At 41.5% G+C, this 26,996-nt stretch overlaps 1 long non-coding RNA gene across 1 annotated transcript; it reads left to right on the forward strand.

The window, feature by feature from the left end:
• Positions 1-1,411: 1,411 nt before the first annotated feature.
• LOC133384301 (uncharacterized) lies at positions 1,412-26,777 on the forward strand. The gene is made up of 3 exons (XR_009762491.1): positions 1,412-1,503; positions 21,528-21,678; positions 26,532-26,777. It is a non-coding gene; the product is annotated as an uncharacterized LOC133384301 (long non-coding RNA).
• The last annotated feature ends 219 nt before the right edge of the window (positions 26,778-26,996 follow it).

The raw sequence follows: 26,996 nt of genomic DNA on the forward strand, positions 1-26,996 counted from the left end.
ATCCCATCCAACACAGAAAACAAGGTCCAAAGTGTGACCAGCGACATGAGTGGGGCCAGATAATACTTGGGACAGACCCATGGTTGCCATGGAGGCCATGAAGTCCTGAGCCACTCCTGACAAAGCAGTCTAGGCATGGATGTTGAAGTCACCCAATACCACAAGCCGAGGGGACTCCAACACCAACCCCGAGACTACCCCGGCTAGCTCAGTTAAGGAGACTGTGGAGCAGCGGGGTGGGCGGTACACCAGCAGAATCCCTATTCTGTCCTGGCCACCCAACTTCAAATATACACATTCGAACCCCGAAGACTGTGGGAGAGGGCACCTGGTCAGGGGGATGGCATCACGATAGACTACTGCAACTCCACCTCCCTGTCCCCCTGGTCTTGCCTGCTGCTGCACAGAGAAACCTGGTGGGCAAAGCTGGGAGAGATTAACTTGGTCCAATAAAGGATCTAATCAATTTTATGCCTCTAAGACCAGGTTGTAAATAATAATAAACCTGTGATATATTCAGTTTTAAGTATGTTTGTTAAAAGTTTCTAGCTAATGCTTGCAAACACGACACTCTGTTATGTCCTCATAAAAGAACAGTGCCAAACCGCACAACATGTGTTCTTCCATTTAATCCGATTACCAGGAGACTTCAAACATACATCCGTTCCAATTGGCATCTGGTCCAGGATCTGCCAGGCCTAACAACACGGCCCAGGGTAGCCTTTAAAAGGACAAGAAATCTCAAGGACTTGGCTGATCCATACAGATTATGTAAAGAGCGGAAATAAGCAGCGTCAATTTGCGATTTTTCACACATCTAATCCAACGGGACACCATCCATGTGGCCATTGTTCATACTGCCAATTCACTCACAAGAAAAAATCCTTTGTCAATCCCAGCACTGGAAAGCATATCCAAATTCAGGATTTTTTTACCTGCAAATCTGCAGGAGTTATTTATCTCATCTCCTGCCCTTGCAATCAGATTTATGTTGGGAAGACATCAAGACCATTAAAACTTCGAATTGGTGAACATCTTTGCAATTTAAGACATCGAAGAGTGGGTGCTCCACTGGTGAGACATTTTGTTGAGAAACATCACAAGCCAACTAACATAACATTTTGGGCCATAGAAAGAGTTGTGGACAATGAGAGACTACTCAGCAGGAGATAATTATTTTGGATTATCTCTTTAAAAAGTCTGGTACCTTTGGGGTTAAATGAGGAATTGGATTTCTCTGAGTACAAATGAAAAAAGAAAAAAAAGGGTCCTATATGATAGTTGGGCTGATTTACTACAACTACTAAATATGTCAGTTACTCTCTGCAAGTATTTGCAGGACCAGCTGTATTTGCAAATGCAGTAGTTAAGCAGCTGATCTGATCTGTACTTCCAATATAGGTAACAGCAGCATCAGAATTCGGTCTGTGGTGTTCGTTTTGTGTGGGGCTGGATAAAGAATTTGAACTGCGCAGGCAGAGAAAAGGAAACAGATGTCCATTGGTCAGTACAGGGTCTTATCTTTGTTGCATTTGGGGAGGGTGAGAGAGTTTCATATTGCTGCTGGCTAGCAATAGCATTTGCTTTGTTTGAGCTGCTTTACACAGATGTAAGAGATGCAAGTTTTAATGTTATGACAATTTTTTACTACATATGTGAAGTATGTCATATGGAATGTGGTCTTTAAAAGTGTTTTGCCATATATTTCTGTAAGTCTCAGACCACGATGTTGTCTCCACATTATTGATTTTAGTTTGTTTTAATGTTTGTAGCTCCTGAGGAAGGATTACTCCGAAACGTGTTGAGCCTTAATAAACCTACCAAGCACCAGAGCCTGCCTCTCTTTTCTGTCCATTGCGTGGTGCTTTTCCCTTTTGTTTCTGCCGTCTAAAAGTTTCTAGCCATCACAACTGCAACAGAACCCACTGGCACAGAAAGCAAATAAAGTTGCCCAACTTTTTTTTTTTAAATCACTTTTTTTAATATGAACAACTTTTTAAGAAGATATTCTGAAATGGCAACACTGAAGCACATATCCTTCACAGTCCTTAACTATTTGCCTTCTAGATGCAATTGGCAACAAAATTATTCATATGCAATGATTCTATGGGAATGGAGAAAAAACATAGAATATACTTTTGGGCCCAGAAGTCAGCTTTAGAAATATAATTCCCACCACCATGGGGGTGAAATTCCTTTCAGTTTGCATTTGAAGCTGAATTTATTAAATTCACACTTTCTGAAACAATATGAGAACCGAACCATATCCTTCAAAATTCAGTTACCCAAATTTATGATGCAGTTCTCCAACCAAGTAATGTTTTCAAAAATGCATATATTAGGGGAAAGTGTGCACAAAATGAATATATTGGTGAAACCAGCACACAAAAATTCATTATATTAGGATAAATTGCTTGCAAAAAAATGTGTACATTAGTCAAAACCGTCTACAAAAATGTGTTTATTAAGAGGAATTCACACTAAAATACTGAAGAATTTTCATGATGATTTTTTTAAAAATCACAAATTGCTGCAGGAATGTGGAGAACTGAATTTATTAATGGAAAAATGAGAAACTGAGAGATTCTAAATGGAAAGATAATTCCATCCATGCTTACCTATGATACCCTACAAAAAAATAAACCTGATCAGTGGCACTGCTGATTTTCTTACAAGGTTATTTGCCAAAACACTCTGGAAGAAGACTTTTGAGACAGAGTAATGGTGAAAAGATCATATTTATTTGAATATAACAATATAAGATCTGCCAAGCAATAACCAAATTATGTAAGTTTGGGTAGGTGGGTTTGAATTAATGTATATGAGGGAAGCATCCCTTCACTCCTCCAAGCATTTAAACAGCTGCATACAGTGGTTCCCCAGGCAAGGATTGAGAGAAAACTCTCCTTCCCTGTTAAGTGAGCCTTGGATATGTGAATCCAGCATACACAGATGGGCCCCACTGTCCAGCATTCACCCAGGTGCACACATCACGCTTAAAGGGCAGCCCCAAGAATTCCCCCAAGCCAAGGGCTATGGAAGATGACTCAATGATGAGTCATGAGCCTTGGATATGTGAATCCAGCATACACAGATGGGCCCCACTGTCCAGCATTCACCCAGGTGCACACATCACGCCTAAAGGGCAGCCCCAAAAATTCCCCCAAGCCAAGGGCTATGGAAGATGACTCAATGATGAGTCATGAGCCTTGGATATGTGAATCCAGCATACACAGATGGGCCCCACTGTCCAGCATTCACCCAGGTGCACACATCACGCCTAAAGGGCAGCCCCAAGAATTCCCCCAAGCCAAGGGCTATGGAAGATGACTCCAATGATGTCGTAGGGTGCCTGTCAATTAAGATCTTAAATTCCCTTACCTGCTCACACTAAATGCCAAACAGAACAAATAAGTACAAGGGCCATTCAGGGGCTCTCCCAAACATTCCTATTCAACCCCCCGCACTGTAGAGGGGGGTTGGGAGAGTGGGTGCTGCAAAGAGAAGGAAGTGGAAGGGGTGGAGCAGGCTTAAACAACAAGCTGATTGTCCCCTTCCTATTGGGGACTCCAGTCTATGAGATCCCCAGGGCCCTCTCCCAAGAAAGGATGTGTGGCAAATTCACCCTCACTGAGGAGTGGGAGTGGCGGTGGAAGCGGTCCCAGCAACAGAATCAGGGGGAAGTTCCATGTGAAGGACATGTTTCCATATGCAGTTCCTCATCCGGCTAGGTACTGCATATACACTGAGAAATCCAGGTTTATAGTTTTAGGGTCACCCAAAAATGTCCCCTTAAATTCAACACCCATTTGCAGGCAGCAAAAATGTGGAGAAGCTACAGAAAGAATCAGCTGGCCCTGATGTTAATGGTGGCACTTTGGAGGAGGGCCATAATACTGTGGTAGAGCGTTTGCTTTGTATGTAGAAGGTGCCTGGTTCAACCCCTGGCATCTCCAGGTAGGACTGAGATAGATCCCTGTCTGAAACTCTGTAGAGTTGGTGTGTTAGTATAAACAATCTTGAGCTAATGATAATAATAATGATAATAATAGATTATGATGATGGACTGACTCCAATGGGGTCCTTTGCAACGAAGCCTTTCCTCAGTGGGATGGAAGGGAGTTTAGCTGATTCATTCTCCCCACTACTCCTCCAAAATCTGCATCAGATGGTTGGATGACTCTTTTGAACAACATGGGAAGTGACATAGAGGGCTTCAATGGGGAGAAGGAAATTGGTTAAAAAATTACCTCCTTTCACATCCCGCTGATTTAAGGCTCTGCCGGATCAAAGAGCTGTCCATCAGCACAAGGGACACAACTGCATATGTTTAAGAACTTACAATAATAAATAACATTGCATTTATTGACAGAAACAAACGGCTTTAAAAAGTTGCAGAGAGGAAATCTAGCTTAGCAACAGAGAAGCAGAGGGGGACTGAAACCAAATACAGCAGCTGAAAGGGCAATCATTAATAACTTTGGAAAAAGTCAATTTTAATAAAACATTTCAGTTTTTTAATATAAAAAGCACCATTTACACACACACACACACACACACATGAAGACAAAAAATGAGAAACACACCAGTGACCCAAAAAATTAATACAAGTAGAAAGACATTTCATAGGACTGCAGTGCTGAATTGCTGAAAGAGACAATCAGAGAAATGTATTCAGTGGTGTGCCACCCAGCTGTAAAAGAGGAACAGAAATGAAGTCTGAAACCAAAAGGACATTTCCCATTAACTGAAGCAAGGAATGAATGCTTTATATCAAACTGTGAGTGAAAAATAAATAAGAAATGCGGAACCAGCAGAACAAAGTTGGAAGAATTATAGTTAGAAGGGGGGAAACAGAAACAAAACAAAAATGAATAAATAAATTAAAAGCTGCTGAATTATAACTAGCACCCAGAATAAACATTTAGTTTACATTCATTTCATACATTATCCCTACTGGATTATATTGTTAAATATGGACCTACAGGAATTTGACTCCAAACAGATTTCTGAAGAGGCTGAGAGAATACACCAAAATTAGAGTTGCTACATTCAATTACTTTTTTTCCTAAGATTTAAATGGAAGGTACTGTTAATGCATAACCCTCCGTGGAACAGAGTGGTAAGTGGCGGTAATGCAGCCAAAGCTCTGCTCAAGGCTGGAGTTCGATTCCAACGGAAGGAGGAAGTCGAATCTCCGGTAAAAGGGGTTGAGGTCCACTCAGCCTTCCATCCATCCATGGTCGGTAAAATGAGTACCTGGCATATGCTGGGGGGTAAAGAAAGGCCGGGGAAGGAACTGGCAATCCCACCCCATATATACAGTCTGCCTAGTAAACGTCGCAAGACGTCACCCTAAGAGTCGGAAACGACTCGCACTATAAGTGCGGGGACACCTTTACCTTTTACTGTTAATGCTGATGCAAGAGGAAAAAGCTATGAGCAGGATTCATTTTTCCACATATGCAGCTCTGCATGTAGTGGCAAAGAGTCCAAAGGAGCCTGTTTCAATAGGGATTGAAACTCACCTGGAACAGATACCATAAGTTCATTGATGTTGTCTTTATATTTGATGATAACACACCCTCCTTTAACTGCAGGTGGAGAATCTGTGGCCCTCCAGATGTTTCTGGATTCCTATCATCCCTGACTACTGGCCATGCTGGTTGGGGTTGCAAAGTTTCTATAATTACCTTTTTCATGCTAGACTGCAACCAGGCCTTCACTTTGGGGGGGGGGCTCTTCTTGCCCACAGTATTCAAGTGCCCCTAGTCTGCTTGGTCTTTACTCCTGACACCATGTAACAAACTAGGTATTCACCTGCATGAAGGTCAAACCAAAGAAGAAGTTAATATAATCGCTTATTGCCAATACAGTAGGGCCCCGCTTTACAGCGTTTCGCTTTGCAGCGCTTTGCTAATACAGCAGTCTCAATTAGACGCAATTAGACTAAAGCCCCACTCATACGGTGCTTGTTCCGCTTTTACGGCAGTTTTCGGGCATCACGCGCCATTCTATTGAATAGGTTCCGCTTTACAGCGGTTTTCGCTTTACAGCAGGGGTCCTGAACGTAACCCGCTGTATGAGCGGGGCCCTACTGTAGCTATATGTAGAAACAACATCTGTTAGGGCTCCTCTCTAAAGTGTCTCTAAACTCAGCCTTCCTGTGTTACTTGTAAAGACATGAGTCTAAACTACAATAATTACTACAATGACTGTCAATATCAATAGGGACAGTTGAAGTGTCTGATACATGGAAGGTTCTAGCAGGGGAGCAGTACAGCTATTATATATCCTTGGTGTGAAGGCAATCTGGCTGTGACATCTGTTACCCCATTGATGGTCCGGGTTGATTCGGCTGATCTGGCTGGCTAGGTAGGTGTTCCCTTTCCTCCCTCAATGCACCGTACGCATCCCTCCCAAAGCTGCGCACTCGGTGGAAGAGGACAACCATCCCATATATAAGGAGTGTACCATTCTTTGGTCAATGATATATGGAAGACACATGGATCTCTGATGGAATGTAATGGACTTTACCACTACCGTGAACCCATCAGGGAGCCAGCAGAGGAGAGAAAAGTCTTATGGACATCATCTCCTTCACATGAAGCTGCATGGTTGAGAGGACAGATCCTGTGCAATATTTCCTTCTGTTGTGCTCACTTCCCAATGAAAATATGGTGGTAATTAGGTCCAGCTTAATTAGAAAGAGCCTTAATTTTTTAATGATAATATTGTTTGTATTAGTGTGCTGCCAATCACTGGTCATTGGTACGGCTGTCTGGGTCTGACGGGAGTTGGAGTTCAACAACATCTGGAGGTTCCCTACCCCTGCTCTAATTCAATTTGACAGGTGCAAAATGGAGATGGGCTGGAGTCTGAGTGATGATAATGTCAAGAGTAAAGAAATCAATTGCTCTGCTAAAAACAGAGCAAACTTTAATCTCAAGTAGAGTATATTATAGCTGCCATTCAAGATCTAACTACAGATTTGTCCCCAAAATTACAACTAATGACAACCACCATGAATGCAGTCACACACCAAATCAATAGATTGCATCATTACAGGTTGCCCTCCTCTGTCAAGTATTGATTACCTTGTGAGACATAACCAGGTAGCAAGAATTATCCAGTGGAAATAGGCCAAAAATAGTAGTATTAAACTCAAATTAAGGACATTTGAATAAGTGAATCTCTCCTTACTCCTTCCTGAGGCAAACTAGTGATTATGTCAAGCCAATAAACTCCATCGTGCCAGTTTTGTTATCTCTAGATCTTGTTTTTTAAAAGCCACAAAAAAGCATTACAGTTCCAGTGGGAAACTAAGCAGCCAAAACTGGAAAATAGATGCAGAAATACCAAAACATATGCACAGAGAGCATATAGTAGACTAGGGCCTGTGCAATCAGGATTCAAATCCCTACCCAGCTAAGAAGCTCACTGGGAGACTTTGGGACAATCAGAGTCTCTCAGCCTAACCTATCTCACAGGATTTATGTGAGGATAACATGGGAAGGGGGGAAGCCTTCTATGCCACCTTGAGCTTTTCACAGGAAAGGGGTGTTATAAATGGAATAATAGATAAAAAATAAAATGGATGCTGGAAAGCAATACAAATTAATACAACTGCCACAGTCTAAAGAGCCAAGAATGCACTCAGGTGTACATTATTATTGTGTTCCCTGTTTACCCCTGATTGCTCATCCAAGCACCACTCAGGTGCTGGTGATGCAATAGTTTTATAGACAGGGATTCTTACTAGGGGTGTGCATTGGATTCGGATGAATCCCAAACTGAGGTGGGGTGCCTCAGAGGAACTTTGGGCTTGTCCTAAGTGAAGCAGAATCACTACAGAGCTGCACAAGCCAAAGCAGCCCCCCCTGAACTGTTTCATAGAGTCTCTGCAATTCAGACAGTTAAAGAAATGCTGCAGATGAGAGTCTACTAAAAGCAAGACTAAGTATTTAAGCTTACCGAATGAGGAAGAAAAGGGAAAGGGAGCAGGTTTACTAAATCGAAACTTATGTCCCTGGCTTAAAGAAAACACCAAGATCAGGAAAGAGGAGGAGTTGCTTTGTGAGACAGAAATGTGTGTTTCTAAGCTTAAGAAAGATTTCAGGATGTGGAAGGGAGATTTTGACGGGAGATCTCCATTTTGACTGACAGGTCAAGCTTGAATTAGAGGGAATTTTACCTGGAAATCAAATACCTTTAAATTCTTATCACACAACTCCCAGACCATTTGTCTGCAATTTGGCAGAGGTTTTTTTTACTCAGAGATGCCTCTTTCATATCTGCAATTTTCAGACAAGTGATTCCATTTTTAACCCCAGTCCCACTGTAAAGGCCACCCTGGCAGGAAAACCATGACAACTATGCTTCTCAAATTTGGCAGACCCCCCCAGATGGGGCAACCTTGCATGCAAATTTCATCCAATTCCCCCCCAATCCATGTTTCCTTTGAAAAATAAAAAAATAGCAACATCCAAGAATAAAATTTTAAAGATTTCTAGCACAAAAGCCCCAGGAACTATTTATCTGTAATTTGTCAGGGTATTGTTATTATTATTATTATTATTTAGATTTATTACCCATTTGTTACCTGGAAGTCTCCAAGAATCTTACAACATTATTAAAAACCACAATAAATATATCATACTATAAAACAAAACAATAAAACACCCACCACCTCCATACAGCCACAGAAAGTTTTGGTAGCACACTAATACAAACAACTTCATCTTAGTCTATCAGATGTTGGGGAAAAGATAAGTGTTTACCTGGCACTGAAAATATGTCAATGAAGATGCCAGGCAGACATCACTGGGGAGCGTATTCCATAGATGGAGAGCCACAACTGAAAAGGCCCTCTCTCTTGCACTACCCTCCAAGGCTCCCTCAGAGAGGGGACCTGGAGAAGGGCCTCAGAAGGAGATCTAAGGATCTGGGTAGGTTCATATCGGGAAAGACATTCCAGAAGGTACTGGGGTCCTGAACCGTAAAGAGCTTTATAGATCAAAACTAGCACTTTGAATTGGGCTCAGGCTTTGAATTGGGCTCAGGCTGCCGGTGTAACTGAAACAGAATTGGTGCTATATGATCTGTTTGCCTTGAACCCATCAGCAATCAGACAGCCACATTCTGCACTAATTGAAGCTTCAAACCCATTTTCAAAGGCAGTCCCACATAAACTGCACTTCAATAATCCAACCTTGAGGTAACCAGAGCATAGATTACTGTGGCCAGGTTATCCCTGTCCAGATATGGTTGCAGCTGGGCCACCATCAACCTTGGATGGGCAAGCATGCCTGCAAATTTTACCCACTTCTGTCAAAAGTAAAACAAAAAGTTATACCCAGGTTTTGAGTTTCCAGTAGTGAATGATGGGGGGAGAAATGAAGCACATTTGGACAGATTGCAAACTAGTCTGAACTGACTTTTGAGATTGTTGGATATACCAAATGCATATGGCAGAGTTCTTAATATAGGCCAGCAGCTAGATTTTTTTCTACATTTGTTTATTTACTATTTATTTGTTAAATTTATATACCACACTTCCTCCAAGTAAGAGCCCAGGGCGGCAAACAAAAACACTAAAAACACTCTAAAACATCATAAAAACAGACTCCAAAAATATTAAAACAAAACATCTTTAAAAACATGTTAAAACACAGTGTGGTGTAGTGGTTAGAGTGTTGGACTATGACCTGGGAGACCAGGGTTTGAATCCCCACACAGCCATGAAGCTCACTGGGTGACCTTGGGCCAGTCACTGCGTCTCAGCCTCAGAGGAAGGCAATGGTAAACCCCCTCTGAATACTGCTTACCATGAAAACCCTATTCATAGGGTCGCCATAAGTTGGAATCGACTTGAAGGCCTTACGTTTACATTTATTTAAAACAAAACTTTAAAAACATTGTTGTTGAAAAAAGCTTTAAAAACATCTTAAAAAGCAATTCCAACACAGACTGGAATAAGGTCTCTACTTAAAAAGCTTGCTGAAAGAGAAAGGTCTTCAGTAGCCGCTGAAAAGATAACAGAGATAGCACCTGTCTAATATTTAAGGGGAGGGAATTCCAAAGGGTAGATGACACTACACTAAAGGTTCAATTCCTATGTTTATTTATTTATTTAAAATACTTATACCCCGCCCTTCTTCCGAAGAACTCAGGGCGGCTCACAATTAAAACAATAAACAATCAGAACAACCAATATACATGTTAAAAACAATTAAAAATAGATTAAATCAAAATAGATTAAAACTATAACATTTTCAGTTAAAAGCCCGCCTAAATAAAACAGTCTTCACCTGGGCGCGAAAGGATGATAGCGAGGAAGCCAACCGAACCTCGCTAGGGAGGGAATTCCACAATCTAGGGGCAGCCATCGAAAAGGCCCTATTCTGTGTCTCAGCAAGAAGAACTTGCGAGAAAGATGGAATAGTAAGGAGGGCCTCACCGGATGATCTTAAAATCCGGACAGGTTCATAGAGGGAGACACGGTCTAACAGATAGCCTGGACCTAAGCCGTATAAGGCTTTATAGGTCAAAACTAGCACTTTGAATTGTGCCCGGAAACAGACTGGAAGCCAGTGGAGCTGGTATAGCAAAGGAGTAGTATGTTCTTTGAACCCAGCTCCAGTTAACATTCTGGCTGCCGCTCTTTGTACCAATTTAAGTTTCCGAGCAGTCTTCAAGGGCAGCCCTACGTAGAGCGCGTTACAGTAGTCTAATCGGGATGTAACTAAGGCATGTGTTACCGTAGTCAAGTCTGACAGGTCAAGGAACGGGCGCAGCTGACGCACTAATCTTAATTGAGCGAAGGCACTCCCGGCCACAGCAGAGACCTGCGCCTCCAAGCTCAAAGTCGAGTCCAGGAGTACTCCCAAGCTGCAAACTTGAGATTTCAGGGGGAGTGTAACCCCGTCCAGCACAAGTTGAATCCCTATTCCCTGATCCGCCCTCCGACTGACAAGGAGCACCTCTGTCTTGTCAGGATTTAGTTTCAACTTGTTCGTCCCCATCCAGTCTATCACTGATACCAGGCAGCGGTTTAGGACCTGGACGGCTTCCTTGGTTTTATTAGGTGGAAAGGAGGAATAGAGTTGGGTGTCATCCGCATATTGGTGACACCGAACCCCAAAACTCCGGATAACCTCTCCCAGCGGTTTCATGTAGATATTAAATAGTATGGGGGACAGGATTGAACCCTGGGGGACCCCATAGGTCAATGGCCAAGGGGTCGAGCAGGTATCTCCCATAACCACCTTCTGGGTTCGCCCCTCTAGGAAGGATCGGAGCCATCATAGCACCATGCCTCCAAGTCCCATCCCAGCGAGGCGACCCAGGAGGATACCATGGTCGATGGTATCGAAAGCAGCTGAGAGGTCCAGTAGAACCAACAGGGACACACTCCCCCTGTCCAGTTCCCTGTGTAGATCATCCACCAAGGTGACCAAAGCCCTCTCAGTCCCATAGCCGGGCCTGAAACCAGATTGAAATGGATCTAGATAATCCGTCTCATCCAAAAATCTCTGGAGCTGGGCGGTTACCACTCGTTCTATTATCTTGCCCAAAAAAGGACTATTGGAGACTGGACGATAGTTACCTAATAATGAGGGGTCAAGGGAGGATTTTTTCAGCAAAGGTCTTATTACAGCTTCCTTTAGACAGGGTGGTAATCTGCCCTGTTGTAGAGAGGCATTGATCACTTCCTTGACCCACTCGACCAGTTCCTTTCTGGCATTTTTTATAAGCCAGGATGGGCAAGGATCTAACATACAGGTGGTAGGACGCGCCTCTCCAAGGATTTTGTCCACATCCTCGGGTTGAACAAGTTGAAAGGAATCCATTCTAATTATACAAGTAGAGGCCGAAGTTACATCCACAGAGACTGTATTAATTTTGGAGTCTAAGTCAGAGCGAATCTGAGCGACTTTATCTGCAAAATATCGAGCAAATTCGTGACAGCGGGCTGTTGAGTGGTCAGCATCATATTAATGGGGGTCAGAACTTAAAAGACTCTTGACCACTCGGAACAGTTCCGCAGGATGAGAGTTAGCAGATGCAATGGTGGCGGAGAAGAAATATTTCTTCTGAGCCCGCATTGCTGCGGAATAGGTCTTTAAATAGCTGCTAGCATTTTGCCACTGCATTTTGCACCAGCTACAGCTTCCTGACCAACCTCAAGGGCAGCTCCATATAGCGTGCATTAAAATAATCCAACTTGGAAGTTACCAGTGCATGGATAACAATGGTCCAGTTATCCCAGTCCAGAAACAACTTAACAGTCTGTCTTAGCAGTCAAAGATGGAAAAAGGTACTCCTAGCCACTGAGTGCCACTGGACCTCTAGTGACAAAGATGGATCCAGGAGAACCCAAGACAACGAACCTGCTTTTTCAGAGGGTGTACAACCCCATCCAAAGCAGACAACTGACCAATTATCCGAACTTGGGAACCACCAACCCACAGTGCTTCCATCTGGCTAGGATTCAGACTCAGTTTATTGGCCCTCATCCAGCCCACCACCGAGTCCAGGCAGCGGTCCAGGGTCTGCACAGCCTCTCCCTATTCAGATGTTACAGAGAAATAGAGCTGAGTATCATCGGTGTACTGCTGACACCTCACCCCAAATCTCCTGATGACCAAAAATCTCCAATGGCTTCATATATATGTTAAACAGCATGGAAGACAAGATGGTACCATGTGGCACCCCACAGCACAACTGCCAGGGGCCGAAAGACAGTCACCCACTGCTATTCTCTGAAAATGACCCTGGAGATAGGATTGGAACCCATCTCACCAAATCAGCCCAGAAGGATACCTTGGTCAATGGTATCAAAAGCTGCTGAGAGATCAAGTAAGAAAAACAAGGTCACACTCCCCCTGTCCTTCTCCCAATAGAGGTCATCCATCAGGGCGACTAAGGCCAATTCAGTCCCATAACCAGGCCTGAACCCAGATTGGAATGGGTCAAGATAATCTGTTTCATGCAAGAGTACTTGCAATTGCTGCACCACAACCCTCTCAATCACCTTCCCTAAAAAGGGGGTATTTGCGACCAGGTGGTAGTTGTCACAAAGCAATTTGTCCAGGGTGGGCTTTTTCAGGAGTGGTCAGATCACTGCCCCATTCAGGGTGGCTGGAACCACTCCCTTCCACAATGACACATTGACCACACCCTGGATCCACTTGGTCAAACCCTCTCGGCAAGCTCTGATGAGAAGGGCAAGGGTCAAAAGGACACATAGCTAGCCACATTGTCGTAAGGACCTTGTCCACATCGTCAGGCTGCATCAACTGAAACCAGTCCCAAAAAGTTGCAGCAGACATTGGACTAGACACTTCACTGGGAGCTATAGTAGATGTGGATGGGGCATCAAGATTACTGTGGAGGCAAGCGACTTTACACTCAGAGTGCCTTGCAAACAAATCACAGTGGGTCTCCGAAGGGTTTAAGACTCCATTTCCTGGAGCTGATATCAACAGACCCCTAACAGTATGGAAAAGCTCCACTGGATGGCTGCTTGAGGATGCAATAGTGGCAGAGAAGTGGGCCTTCTTCTCCACCCTCGGTGCATCACAGTAGGCATGGTTATGAAGTTTTACTTGTGACTGATCAGCCTCACAGCATGTCTTTCACTCTAGCCATTGTCCAGCCTGTTTCATTGTCCTTAGTTCAGTGGTGTACCACGGTGAACCACATCTCATCCCAGGGAAAAGAGGGAGGGGGTATGTACTGACTTGAGCTGCATTGTTAATGCAATACAATATATGCACTGATCTCATTTATCTATATGACAGATGTGGAGGGTTATAATGGAAGACAGCAAATTACCCAAGGCCACCCATTGGACTCCATAAATCAGCTGGTATTTCAATTGGACCTGCCCTGGGCTCCTATTGGAAGGAAGGGTGGGATATAAATCTAATTAATAAAAACAACAACAAGAACTTGAGTCTTCCATATCAAAACCAGTTAAGCCATTGAAACTAGAAAATAGCTCTGTACATTCTGGTTGTGGACTGTGGAGCATCTCAGATTCAAAGGAGGATTCTTAGTTCCTGCTGAACAGTCCAGAATCTGGGGATGGTCTGGAAACCAACAAAAACAATGGGCCTCACTAGGCCTCAGCTGAGGCCTTTTGGCAAAGTAGCACTCATAGTCCTATTAGTCAGGGATTTATGCTTGGACAACAGAACTTCACCCACATGCACCCCCTAAATCTGTTCTGGGGTTCTGCAAATCTCCAGAGCAGATCTGGGAAGGATGTGGGGCTACTGCCCAATGTCCCTATATCAGTCAAATCTATTATTCACACATAATGATGTACCAGGCTGTGACTCAGGCCTGGCATAGGATCCTTTGAGTAAAAAAACACATGGGTTTCCCCAACTCTAATCCTAACTCAACATTTTGTTATTTGCATCACAGTGTTTTCTACTAGAAAACACTTGACTTCACAACAGTAATCAACCTAACTTAAATGTTCTCAAGAGAAAACCAATGGCATTCATAGGGTTGGATCCAGACATCTCCTTATTTTTATTTATTTATTAAATTTATATCCCACCCATCCTTGCAGTAGGAGCCCTTCCATTCATGGACACAATTCCAATCCAATGGTGGCTCCCATTCCACTGACTGGATGGTTCCAAGGGTGGAAGTTGATGGAAATTATTTTTAGCAATACCCTGTTTAGTCGTCCACACCATCTGCCATACTATTGTGGTGGGTCCTCCAACCCTCAGAACAGAATTTTGGGGAGCACCATGGGAGAAAGAGTAAGGAAGAATTGTTGAAATCACCTCATATCCCTTCTGCCTGTTCCTCCTGTCCTTTGGTTTTGCCAAAGAATGGAATATGAATCTCTTAATATGACAAACTCCATTTTAGAGTTGTGTGGGAATTCTGCCCAATTCAGATTTGGTACCAAATTTACCATTGTGTTGATGTTATGTGCCTTCCAGTCAATTACAACTTATGGCGACCCTATGAATCAGCGACCTCCAATAGCATCTGTTATAAACCACCCTATTCAGATCTTGTAAGTTCAGGTCTGTGGCTTCCTTTATGGAATCAATCCATCTCTTGTTTGGCCTTCCCCCTTTTCTACTCCCTTTTGTTTTTCCCAGCATTATCATCTTTTCTAGTTAATTATGTCTTCTCATGATGTGACCAAAGTATGATAACCTCAGTTTCATCATTTTAGCTTCTAGTGATAGTTCTGGTTTAATTTGTTCTAACACCCAATTATTTGCCCATGGTATGCACAAAGCACTCTTCCAACACCACATTTCAAATGAGTTGATTTTTTTTATCTACTTCTTTTTCCCTGTCCAACTTTCACATCCATACATAGAGATTGGGAATGATCTGAATGATCCTGACTTTGGTGTTCAGTGATACATCTTTGCATTTGAGGACCTTTTCTAGTTCTCTCATAGCTGCCCTCCCCAGTCCTAGCCTTCTTCTGATTTCTTGACTATTGTCTCCATTTTGGTTAATGACTGTGCCAGGGTATTAATCCTTGACAAGTTCAATGTCTTCATTGTCAACTTTAAAGTTACATAAATCTGTTGTCATTACTTTTCTTCTTGACATTCAGCTGTAGTCTTGCTTTTGTGCTTTCCTCTTTAACTTTCAACAGCATTCGTTTCAAATCATTTCTGGTTTCTGCTAGTAGCGTGGTATCATCTGCATATCTTAAATTATTGATATTTCTCCCTCCAATTTTCACACCTCCTTCATCTTGATCCGATCCCGCTTTCCGTATATGTTCTGCATATGTCCAGAGTATAGGTTGTGCATCAGAACAATCAGATGCTGTGGCATCCCCATTTCTTTTAAACCTTTCCATAGTATTCCATGATCTACACAATCAAAGGCTTTGTTGTAATTTATAAAACATAGGGTGATTTCCTTCTGAAATTCCTTGGTCTGTTCCATTATCAAACATGTTTGCGATATGATCTCTGGTACCTCTCCCTTTTCTAAATCCAGCTTTGTTGTAGAATCTTGAGCATTACTTCACTTGCATGGAATATTAAGGCAATAGTACAATAATTCGATAATTACTGCATTCCCTGGGATCCCCTTTCTTTGGAATTGGGATATATATTCAATGCTTCCAGTCTGCGTGAAATTGTTTAGTTTTCCTTTTTTTTCTTGACAGATTTTTGTCAAAATTTGGACAGATTTAGTCTCAGTAACTTGTAGCAACTCTATTAGTATGCCACCTGTTCCTGTTGATTTGTTTCTTCCAAGTATTTTAAGAGCAGCTTTCACCTTACATTCTAAAATTTCTGGTTCTTCATCATACGGTTCCTCCGTGAATGAATCTATCATCGTTTGAAATAGGGCTCTTGTTCTACCTTTTCTGTTGTCCTTTTCTATTTTTATACAATAACTATTGTAATAGTTCTCTTTGTCCCTACGTACTAGTCGCTGTATTATTGCATTTAGGGTTCTGACCACCTTTCTATCTCCTTTTGCTTTTGCTTTCCTTCTTTCTTTGTTGAGCCTCTGCTCTCCCTGGAGGGGCAGGGAGGGGGGAGGCATGAGTTTCAGGTGCCTCAGCTGCCAGAAGGCACGGAAAACCCAGGAGTTGTTGAGTCTGAGCAGGACCTTGGGGGGGGGGAGCGAGCCTGAACTCAAGCCAATTCCCACAGATGGCGTGCCGCCCCCTGTTGTTGCAGAGGACCTGTTGGGGGAAGCTCTGGAGAACTTGCCAACTCCTCCCTTGCCAAGCAGTTCCCAGGATGCCACCAGCGTGACGCAGCCTCCTGACCTGGAGCCTGCTACTCAGGAGCAGGAGTCATCTGATGAGCCCGCTCCCCATCACCTCTCTCCCGCTGCCACGAGAAACGGACAGGGCAGAGACAGGACTTGCGAAGGAGTCAGAGATTACGTTCAAAAACGTTCCCTATTTAAGCTTGCAACTCACAGTGTGGAGTTGCTGAGTCAACTTCCTTCATATGCTGCAGAGCATGTCTAGAGTGTAGTTAGGGACTTTTAGTGAGTTAGTGCAGGTTTTTCTATGAAGCACAATGCCTTTGATGTATCCATTACTTTAATAAAATGAGATTTAATTGCACCCACGTCTCAGCCTCGTGGTTTCGGCTCTGGACAGGACATTCTTTAACCATTTGAAGAGTTTTGTCAGTCATCCATTGAGGTCTTTCTCTCTTTTTAACTAGAGGTATTGTCTTTTTGCATTCTTCCCTGATAATGTCTTTGACTTCAGTCCGTGATTCTTCTGGTTCTATATCAATTAAGTTCAAAGCCTCAAATCTGTTCCTTATTTGATCTTTATATTCTTCTGGGATGTTATTTAAATTGTGTTTTGGCATTATAATTGCTTTGTTGTTCTTTTTTAGCTTTACTTTGATTTTTTTATATTACCAGTTCATGATCTATACCGCAGTCTGCTCCTGGTCTTGTTTTTTGCAGAAAGTATGGAACTTCTCCATCTCCTGCTACCAATTATATAATCAATTTGATTCCTGTATTGACCATTTGGTGATGTCCACCCGTACAGTCGTCTTTTTGGTTGCTCAAAAAATGTGTTTGAAAGAAACAAATTATTGGCTTCACAGAATAGGTCTTTCTCCTGCTTCATTTCTGTCTCCTAAGCCCCATTTTCCCACTATCCCTTGTTCTTCTCTGTTCCCTACTTTTGCATTCCAGTCCCCCATGATTATCAGCACATCTTGTTTTGGTGTGTGATCAATTTCTTCCTGTACTTCTGCATAAAATCTCTCCAATCCCTCTTCTTCTGCATTTGCCATTGGAGCGTAAACTTGGATGATGGTTATGTTTATAGGTTTCCTGTTTAATCTCATTGATATCACTCGCTCATACCTTGCATTGTAGCTCCTAATTCCTTTTGCTACATCACTTCTAATTATTAAAGCAACCCAATTTCTTCTTATTTCTCATTTCCTGCAGAAAATATTTTGTAATTGCGTGATTGAAAATGCCCCATTCCCGTTCATTTTAATTCACTCATGCCAAGTATTGTAATGTTGATACATTACATTTCTTTCTTGACAATTTCTAACTTTCCCTGGTTCATGCTTCTCACGTTTCATGTTGTGTACATCATACAACTCTGGACTCTCCTTTTGCATCTGTGCGCATCAGCATCTGGGCTTCCTTTCAGCTTTGACCCAGCTGCATCATTAGTCACAGAGCTATATGTACTTGTTCTTCCCGAGTAGCTCACTGAGTGCCATCAGACCTGAGGCTTTCATCTTCCACTATCTCGTGTTGCATTTTTGGATACTCTGTTCATAGTGTTTTCATGGTAAGAGGTATTCAGAGGTGGTTTACCATTGCCTTCCTCTGAGTCTGGATGCATCTTAGTCTGGTGTCTCAGCTTTGACCATTCTGCCTTGGGTGCCCCTGCTAGGGGTCTGGCCTCTTGCTCTCAGCTTCTTTGACACTTTCAAACCCCCTCACCACATTAAGGTGTGCATCCTGGAGGAGGTAATTGCTGAGGATTGGATTTTAATGTAGCAAATTTTCATAGCTATTTTTGAAAATAGACTTAAAAAAAACCCTCTAAAACATTAATTGTAAGAATGATAACATCAAAATTTCCTTTTAAAATATTGGTATTTTCTTCAAAATAATTATATTTTTTCCAAGTGAAAAAAAAACAGATCAGTAAAAGTAACAGCTAGCAGATACAGAACAAACTTGAATTGATGCCAGCCTATTACATTGATGGAAAGCTTTCGAACCAGCACTGACCAGCAGATTCCATCCCTACTCCATTCTAATCCAAAATGATAGATAAATTTCACTACCTGCAAAAGATGTTTAGTTTCTGATTTTGATATTGTCAGTATCTTCCTGATACATTTATAATGCGTTATTTGTATAAAGTTGTAAGCTTTATTCATCCATATATGTATACTTCTAATATTTTTATATCAGGGTGGGGAACATCCAGATATTGCTGAACTACAACTCCCATCATCCCTGACCATTAGCCGTGCTTGCTGGGACTGATGAAAGGAGAACCACTGGATAGTTAGATTAGGCTCTTTACTGAATATTTCCAACCACCTGTATCACTTGTGAAAAAACAAATACCAAAATCACACTGCTGTTATTTTTGCCCTTTGTAAAAACCTTTAATGTATTATAAGAAACAATGTATAGTAAGGGAACTGAATTGTCCATGATTTTCCCAAGGTTTGGATGTGTTTCTGACTATGTGCATAGCTTTTATCCATTTTGTTTGGCCTTTCTTCCTGTAATTGTGGATTTAGAATGTGAAACCATCACATATTTTTCATCATCCTCTTCTGTTCATTTTTTCTCTCTTCCACAATAGCTTGCAATTCACTTCTGTGCTACCCAGTGTAAGATGTGGATACTGGATTCTGGTTTGGATTTAGATGGATGTATTTCATTCCGTATTTTTATTCTGTAAAGGATATATTTCATCTGCTCAGTGTATCTGTTCACTGTTGTTGTTAATATTTGTTAGTCACTTTCCTCGCAAATACGACCCAAAGCGACTTACAACAATATACATTGACAACAGGGATGGAAAGATCTGTCAGTTTTGGTTCTCTCAGCTCATTTTTCCATTTTTAAATTCAGTTCTCCACATTCTGCAGCAATTTGCAATTATTTAGAAAAAATCCTGATGAAAATTCTCTAGCATTTTAGTGTGAAGTTCTCCTAATAAACACATTTTTGTAGACAGTTTTGACTAATTTACACATTTTTGCAAACAATTTCTCATCGTATAATGGATTTTTGCATGTTATTGTCATTTGCATATTCATTTTTATGCACACTTTCCCTAACATAAACTTTTTTGTAAACAGTGTTTGGTTGGTGAACTGCATTGCAAAATTCAAATAAGTGTGAATTTTGAAGGATTGTTGTGTTTCAGTTCCCATATTGTTTCAAAAAGTGTAACTTTGATAGATTCAGCATGAAATGCGAACTGAAAATTCTCACCCATCCCTGACTGATACCTCTATAATTTGAACATTGAGTTCTTGGGCCTAATCGAGGACTAGTTACAATTTTCTAGAGAACATAATGAGAAAGACCTAAGGCATGTGAAACCAGCACTAATGTGCCTTCCCAGCCCTGACCATGTAGGGCTACTGTTTTCTTTAAACATAGGCTGCATACACATTAACCCATTTGTAGCATAAAAATATAGTTTTTCTCAATCTGGATCTATTCATTCTTGTCCTCAATGTGCTGCTTTCAAATCTAGAGTTATTATAGATCCTGCCATCCACAGGAGTGGGTGTAGTTACTTGATGTGTGCTTGAAAATCCTCATCTTGATTAGATTATCCATGCCTTTTCCTCCCTGTATATGCCCCAGGTGAATGAAAAATGAAGTGGTGATTGTGACCTTGGTATACACCCACCACCCACAACATCATTGTACAGGTGTAGATATACCCCTTCATGGCCAAAACAACCTACATTTGTTTTTATCTGTTTTAAAATGGATACACTGAAGGGTAATATAGAATCAATCTGCAATGACCATTTATCTTTGGAATGAACCAGTTTCTCAAAAAGTGCTTTTCAGGGGCAAACAATATGCAATAGATCGAGATTAGTACTCAGTCTCCATCGATTCTAGGATAAAATCCACAGACTTCTTAAAGGGTGTTGAAGAAAGCAAGGGATGTAGTATAGCTAGAGCCGCCAGATCAAACTTCAGCATATAATTTCTTTGTTTAGAGGACTAGCATGAAACAGATCATGTCTCAGTAGTTAAGTAACAGTGGTATAAAAAGCTCAGGGATAGTCAATCAATGTTAACTCATAGTGAAGTGCATTAACCCCATCAATAGCAATTCCTCTCCTATCCTCCTTTGAGATTATCTTTCCCTCACTAAGCCATTTGTGATGCTGAGTGACTGACTTCTGCTTTCTATTGCCCTGATTCTCCGTCCCTTGTGATCTACCATGCTGAACACAATCTACCAGTCATAGGGATGGACGAATCTGTCAATTTTAGTTTCTCTCAATTCCTCATTTTATTCATCCAATTTCCACATCAGTTTGCAATTTTTTAAATTTAAATAGTCTATGTCTTTCCATGTACATTTATCATAATATACTCATTTTTGCATGTGGTTTTCCTAATATACACATTTGTGCAAGCAATCTCCCCTAATATAATACATTCTGTGTGTTTATTTGCATTAATATGCAAATCTCTGTGTGTACTTTTCCCTAATACATTTTTGTAAACAGTTTAGGAATAATTACTGAAATGCAGATTTCACAGAGATGGACAAATTAAGTGACATGGTACATAGAAGGTGGGACAGCGATCAAACTGTAATGAATATTGAAAGACTGAAGTGTTTTGTAGAGTACCAGAACAAACACTGGAAATTTACAACTCAAGAGGACCATATTTGATCGTTGTTTTAAGTTGTGCTTTGTATATAACAATAAAACAAAAATAATGATATGATATTAATCTCCTTCTGCAAGAGTAACTACCTTTTCTCTCTCTCTTAGACAAGATTGTATATAGGGCCATCAGACCAGAAGAAGAGACAAGAGCACTAGCATCCAGCAGCAAATGGCGCATTACAACAGAGCATCAGAAGCTGTGGAATGAAAGATGGCCACGATGACCACAGTGAGGCTGAATTAATCAACCAGGGGGGTAAATATGTATAAGCAGACAATGTCAATCAAATGTGAAGTCAATTAAATAAGAATTCCTCTCTGCTATTTAAAAGCCTTACACTTTGCCCTTGGGCACTGTGATATGAAATATGTCAGGAGATGGACAACTTCTAGCTATTTGCAATAGGTTGCTTATGGAAGCCTCAGAGACTGCACACAACTTGGCATGTTATTTTGATGAGCAAATAAAACTTTTACAGCTCTCAACTTTTCCAAAGTGGGCCTGCACTGGATAATGTCATTTTCCTTCACCCAGAACTGAATCCAGACGTCAAATTCTCATCTTGGCAGGCTTACAGGAACATTAAAAGAAAATTAAATCTATTTTGGTAGGCTGAGCACCTATCTTTTAAATTTTTATTTCTAGATAAATGTTTAAAACACTCGGCTGTTTGGAATCCCTCCCTCTCTGAGGACAAAACCCCAGGACTACTAACCCTGTGCCTGACCTTTTTTATGTTCATGGAAATATATTCAAAGAACATTCATTTTTCATAGAGAGGGATTACTTTTCTCTCTTTTTTAGCATCACGATAAGGAGCATGATCTATTTCTTTTGTTTCTTGTAAAGCTTCCTCAGGTAAATGTTACTGTCAGTTTGTTATGAGATTTGGTGGTTAGGGAGAGGGAGAATTGAAGGCATGCAGTGCAACGCTGGCCATAACAATCAGGGAAGAATCAACCAAATGGAAATAAAAAAGAGATGGTGATCATTGCCTAGGCAGCAGCATTACAAAACATCTTTAGGAAAGGGAGAAAAGGAGGTGGGGATTATAAAAGGGAAATGATAACTGTAGCATTGCCAAGCTCTGCTCCACAGACTCCCCCCCCTGCCTTCATCATGAAGGCTAGTCTCTAATCCCCTAGTCCATTTATGAAGGGGCAAGAGGAGGAGGAAAGGGCTGTGGGGTAAACAACTTCTGCACCACCCCCATCGTCATGAGATTCATGCAGGCTTCCCAGTGTAGGGGTGTTCACATGTTATCTTCAATGAATGGGCGACCTCTGTACCTGTATTTGCAAACAGTTATTTTTTTCACATGTAACAGCCAAGGAGTGTACCGCACAATGCCTGGGTACACAAGAGCTGAGCTATAAGAATCAACAAGTGCATACTCTTTCACACAAAGGGTGTTCACACTAGGCTCAACTACATGTTACACTGAACCCAGAAACGAGCTGGCTCTACACATGGAGAAGTGTTTGGCTGAAAGAGTGTACGCTTGTTGACTGGCTCAGTGGTTCTGGATGCAGGAAGGCAGACTGTACACTGGTTGAATGTAACATGTACACCCCTAAATAGTTGAACTGTATGCTCGTACAATGTACCACCCTCCTGGGTAGTGATTTATGGAACCCCATGAGATCGAGGAAAAGATGATTGCACCTAAGGCCCAATGAAAATAATGTAACACTGTTCCGTTGGGACTAGGAGCTGCTTTCACTGCTGTTGTTTCTCTGAAAGAATATTATATCTAAAAGGGAGCTTTCATATCTCCCCCATCTAGATATGTGCAAACTACTGATGTATACATACCACTAGCATCTTTAGATCTGAAAACTGTATTTCAGAACATGGCTTAGAACTTGACTTCCTGTGAGCGTGGGGGGCAGGAGGAGGCAATTTTTGCTGATTTTACTGCTCCCTGGCAACTTCCTATGCTACCTGAAAACCTCCTCTGGAGGGTCAGAACCATAGCTGGTGACAGTGCAGGAGCAATGGTGAAAATCGCCCCTTCGGTAGGGCTTAATGTCAAGTAAGTGTGCATAGTATTTCAGCTTCAGGCAGCAATACTACTTATTTAAATACAGAGGAAATGACTCCTGGGTAGATATGCATAGGATTGCACTGCCAAACCTGACTAATTTCTGTGGACTTAAAATTAGGCCTAAAAGTGAAAATGGACCCCTAAAATTCTCCACGTTATTTGTGGGTGGTGAAAGAGGGGATATTTTTACCAAATATTCTTGAAGGGGTGGCTAACCCACAGCCCATGGACCACATTCAGCCCCAAAAAGGTTTTTTATGGGGCCCCACCCCCACCAAATGTAGCCTTTATTTTTTAAAAGTTTGTTTAAATTAGAAGTGGTGTGGTTGTGTTTTTTTTTAAGTGACTGTTCCTATGGATCCCTGCTGTTAGGCCCCCAAAATCTCAATTTTTAAAATTAATATTTCTTTAAAAATGTTAGACTAGACTGAGGTGGAATTCCCCAAGAGTTCACTGGGACTGAAAAAGTTGTAAGATGGGGGATACTTGGCTCAGCAATACTACATGAGAGAAGGATCTTGGAATTGTTGAAGCTGAAAATGAGCCAACAGTGTGATGTGGCTGCATAAAACGCAAATGCTATTTTAGGCTGCATTACAAGATGTATAGTTTCTAAATCGCATGAAGTACTAGTTCTCCTCCATTCAGCACTTGAATACTGCCTCCAGTTCTGGACACTGCACTGTAAGAAGGATGCAGACAAACATGAACAGGTTCAGAGGAGGGCAACGAGGATGACCAGGGGACTGGAAACAAAGCCCTGTAAGGAATGACTGAAAGAACTGGGCATGTTAGCCTTTAGAAGACTCAGGGAGAGATATGATAGCAATCTTCAAGTACTTGAAAGGTTGTCACATAGAGGAGGGTCAGGATCTCTTCTTGATCATCCCAGAGTGCAGGACATGGAATAATGGGCTCAAGTTGCAGGAAGCCAGATTTCGACTGAACGTCAGGAAATACTTCCTGGCTGTTAGAGCGGTACGACAATTGAACCAATTACCTAAGGAAGTGGTGGGCTCTGCAACACTGGAGACATTCAAGAGGGAGATGGACAGCCACCTATCAGTATGCTTTAATTTGGATTCCTGCATTGAGCAGGGGGTTGGAGTCAATGGCCTTATAGGCTCCTTCCAACTCTACGATTCTATGATTCTGTGAATGGGGCAGGGGCCCATGTATTCCTTCAACAACATTCAAATATATTTGAGTTAGACCTACACTTGTGCTCAAAAGTCCTCATGCTATCTGTGGGTACAGAAGTTGGGAGGGCCATCCTCCCAGATATTCTGCTATTCTCCAGGGAAGAAGTTTAGGGAGAATCCCCAAAACAGGAAAAATATCAGAGTACTTAGATTATTCTTTTCTGAAAAATTTCAACTCTGCCCTACTTAAAACAGATCATAGCAATGGCCCATTACATTAACATTCACAGGGAGAATACGTAAATACATTTATCAAGACACATCAATAATCACAATGGACAGTATCCAACTAACTTGTTCCATCAGTTCAAGGATTTATGCTTGCTCAACAGAACTTCCTCCCTTCTCCCCCCGGGTGCACCTTGCACCCTCTCCGAATATGCTCTGGAGAATTGGGAGAAACACCAGAACAGATTTAGTGGGTGCATGGGGTGGGGGAAGAGAGGGGGAGCGTTCCATTACACAAGTGTAAATCCTTTGCTGATGAAACAAGTTAGTTGGATTCTACCCAGTGTAAAGTGTAAGTTTGCAAATTGCACAGAAATCTTTGGTAGGCTGGATGTTACACATTTCTGGGAGAAGGGCCTGACTGCAATTTCCTTCAGTCTTGATGATAATAGATACACATCTTATTTATGCCTTTTGTTTTGAAGAACAAAGTTGAGCAGGTATTAAAGAGTGGCTTTAAAGGAAAGAGTTTTAAAAAATCCCAGGTCCAGATCACAATTAATTCTGCATTCAGCATCTGAATTGTATAGAGGGAAAATGTCAGTTTTCTCCTTATAAGACAACTAGACACGTGTGTAAGGTTAGCCACTGAAATGTTGGTGAATTTTATGCATTCGGACTGGTGATATACCTCTGATCAGTCCACAAACATATCTCACTCAACTGAGCCAGCAGGGCTAAATCATCAAAATTATTTACCACATGAAAAGAGTGGTAATTACATTGTTGACACCCACCAACTTATACAAGACTCTCTGGTTATCATTTTTGGCCATTGGCTTCCATTATCAGCTTTGGTAAAGTAGAAAATGCAAATTAGCAGCTGTTGGGGTGGGGGAGATGTCATTTGAAATAACAGCTTCAACATCAGCCAAAGAATGACACACATATAACTGATAACTGCAATCCTCAATTAGTTACTGGGACAAAAAAAATGAAGTTTTTATGGCCAACAAAATTGTAGGGGGATAAATCATTGCAGAAAATAAAGCATACTGCTGGACAAATAAAACAAGATATGCAAAGCAACAGAGCATGCTTTGTTTGCAGCAGAGAAAATGCTACCTCATTTAAAAATTACTTGCATTGACACATTGCAATATGATATCAAATGTAATGCATTGTTATCAATATTTTATTTCAGATTCCTTATTACCAAGAGCTTTTTCTCTTATATTTAAATTTCCATATACATATTTTTTTAAAAAAACAACAACCTTAATTCAAGAGGCATTAAAGAGGCTTAGCTAATCAGATATTTTTAATGCATGGCACTGGACTGTGGGAGGGGGAAGAGAGAGGGAGGGGAGGGGAGTAAAGAGGACCAATTTGTCTTCTTTTTCTCAAGATAGGTCATAATATCTGCATTCTGTTCTTTTTATGCAGTAGTTTTGATTATCCCCCTGTCTCCAGGCTTGGCTCAATTTTCTATGAAGCCATAAATCATGAGCAGCCAAGAAAAGGTGGACATGTTCTTTAAAACTCCATCACTAATCACCATTCCAATAGGGTTCTAAACATAAGTATCCTACTTGCCTGTTCCATATGCACACATCATTTTGATGGGATGTTCTCAGTTGGCCGCATGAGAAAAGCATGGATCTCTGACTTGTTTCCTTGGCTTTCTCTAGATTTACCCACATGGATTGCACAGCAGCTGCTTCTAAGTGCTGATGGTTCTAATAATGCAAATAGATCTGAGAAGAAGAAAAGGACTGTGTTGACTTCATGAAGGCATCAGAACCTGCATATGCAGGTCATCTTTCTGTAGGTTTCTGCTCTGCTATTCCTATAGGAAAGTGGTATCCTGTTTCATTCAAGAGGTGAAGTTTTTTAAATCCAGGTTGGGAAAGCAATGCAGACAGGAGAAGAAATCAGACAGACTTACAAATATCAAACATTATAAAGCAATTGTATACAGTCTTTTATTTTATGTAGTGGCCCCATTTATGGGATGCTATTGATATACTTCCATGTAGAGGGAATAAGGGACTCACCAGGTCTCCCCTAAACTCCAAGTGGTAGACTTGGAGTTTCTGAATGAATCCTATAATGCTTCTCCTCCTCTCCCTCTCCCCATCTTTTGGACACCAGGC

The sequence above is a fragment of the Rhineura floridana genome, chromosome 4 (genome assembly GCF_030035675.1).
Source record: "Rhineura floridana isolate rRhiFlo1 chromosome 4, rRhiFlo1.hap2, whole genome shotgun sequence".
Taxonomy (NCBI): Eukaryota; Metazoa; Chordata; class Lepidosauria; order Squamata; family Rhineuridae; genus Rhineura; species Rhineura floridana.